A 2,500-nucleotide genomic window follows, 5' to 3' on the forward strand; every position below is an offset into this window, starting at 1 on the left:
TTTGCAAAACCACCCCTTACCGTGTCACTCGCCCAAACACCAGAGAGCCGAGAAGCGGGGCCACTGCCCGCGTGGTTCCCCTCTCTGGTCTTGGGGACTTAGCCTGTTTGCAAAACCACCCCTTACCGTGTCACTCGCCCAAACACCAGAGAGGCCGAGAAGCGGGGCCACTGCCCCCGCTGTTCCCCCTCTCTGGTCTTGGGGACTTTGCCTGTTTGCAAAACCACCCCTTACCGTGTCACTCGCCCAAACACCAGAGAGGCGAGAAGCGGGGCCACTGCCCCCGCTGTTCCCCCTCTCTGGTCTTGGGGACTTTGCCTGTTTGCAAAAACCACCCCTTACCGTGTCACTCGCCCAAACACCAGAGAGGCCGAGAAGCGGGGCCACTGCCCCCGCTGTTCCCCCTCTCTGGTCTTGGGGACTTTGCCTGTTTGCAAAACCACCCCTTACCGTGTCACTCGCCCAAACACCAGAGAGGCCGAGAAGCGGGGCACTGCCCCCGCTGTTCCCCCTCTCTGGTCTTGGGGACTTTGCCTGTTTGCAAAACCACCCCTTACCGTGTCACTCGCCCAAACACCAGAGAGGCCGAGAAGCGGGGCCACTGCCCGCGTGGTTCCCCCTCTCTGGTCTTGGGGACTTAGCCTGTTTGCAAAACCACCCCTTACCGTGTCACTCGCCCAAACACCAGAGAGGCCGAGAAGCGGGGCCACTGCCCCCGCTGTTCCCCCTCTCTGGTCTTGGGGACTTTGCCTGTTTGCAAAACCACCCCTTACCGTGTCACTCGCCCAAACACCAGAGAGGCCGAGAAGCGGGGCCACTGCCCCCGCTGTTCCCCCTCTCTGGTCTTGGGGACTTTGCCTGTTTGCAAAACCACCCCTTACCGTGTCACTCGCCCAAACACCAGAGAGGCCGAGAAGCGGGGCCACTGCCCCCGCTGTTCCCCCTCTCTGGTCTTGGGGACTTTGCCTGTTTGCAAAACCACCCCTTACCGTGTCACTCGCCCAAACACCAGAGAGGCCGAGAAGCGGGGCCACTGCCCGCGTGGTTCCCCCTCTCTGGTCTTGGGGACTTAGCCTGTTTGCAAAACCACCCCTTACCGTGTCACTCGCCCAAACACCAGAGAGGCCGAGAAGCGGGGCCACTGCCCGCGTGGTTCCCCCTCTCTGGTCTTGGGGACTTAGCCTGTTTGCAAAACCACCCCTTACCGTGTCACTCGCCCAAACACCAGAGAGGCCGAGAAGCGGGGCCACTGCCCGCGTGGTTCCCCCTCTCTGGTCTTGGGGACTTAGCCTGTTTGCAAAACCACCCCTTACCGTGTCACTCGCCCAAACACCAGAGAGGCCGAGAAGCGGGGCCACTGCCCGCGTGGTTCCCCCTCTCTGGTCTTGGGGACTTAGCCTGTTTGCAAAACCACCCCTTACCGTGTCACTCGCCCAAACACCAGAGAGGCCGAGAAGCGGGGCCACTGCCCCCGCTGTTCCCCCTCTCTGGTCCTGGGGACTTAACCCAAACACCAGAGAGGCCGAGGAGCGGGGCCCAACTCTACCCGAATTTCAACCCTTTTTCGGACCCAGAGACCCGGGAGCGGCCCCCTATCTCCAGGCGGCTCTCCACCTCCCTTTTACCCGATTTAGAGCCCCTTCTTCGGCCACACACACCTGCTATCGGCCCCCTACCTCCAGGGGGCCCTCCACCTCACTTTTAACCCAATTTAGAGCCCCTGCTTAGGCCACACACACCTGGGAGAGGCCCCCTATCTCCAGTCGGCTCTCCACCTCCCTTTTACCCAATTTAGAGCCCCTGCTTCGGCCACACACACCTGGGAGCGGGCCCCCTATCTCCAGGCGGCTCTCCACCTCCCTTTTACCCGATTTAAAGCCCCTTCTTCGGCCACACACACCTGCTTTCCGCCCCCTACCTCCAGGCGGCTCTCCACCTCCCTTTTACCCAATTTAGAGCCCCTGCTTCGGCCACACACACCTGCTATCGGCCCCCTACCTCCAGGGGGCCCTCCACCTCACTTTTACCCCAATTTGGAGCCCCTGCCTCGGCCACCCACACACCTGTTAGCTGCCCCCTATCTCCGGCCCCTAACCTCCACCATCCAGGAACCCCAGCACCAGCCGAACCTGCAGACCCACTCTTAAGCACCCATCCCCGGATACAAGCAGACTACCATCCGCCCAAACTTTCCTGCTCCTGGTATACCAACTCAAACTTTGGTGCCCCTGGTACTCCAACTTAAACTTTGTGCTCCTGGTACTCCGCCTGTTTTCGCCCCACAGCCTAAGTGCCGCAGCACTTTGTCATTTTTTTAAACAAAATATTTCTTTCTGCTCCTGGTACTCCCTGGAGCTCCAGGGAGGTAGGGGGGCGCCCTGGAAGCCCTGCCCGAGGCTGTGCGCCTCTTCCCGGGCAGGATTTTCACCCCGAGCCCCTGGTGGCGGTTGGACTTTAACTTTTTTTTTTCTATTTGGATTTGCTCCTGGTACTCCCTGGA

This window comes from Centroberyx gerrardi, unplaced genomic scaffold (assembly GCF_048128805.1).
Source record: "Centroberyx gerrardi isolate f3 unplaced genomic scaffold, fCenGer3.hap1.cur.20231027 Scaffold_68, whole genome shotgun sequence".
Classification (NCBI taxonomy): Eukaryota; Metazoa; Chordata; class Actinopteri; order Beryciformes; family Berycidae; genus Centroberyx; species Centroberyx gerrardi.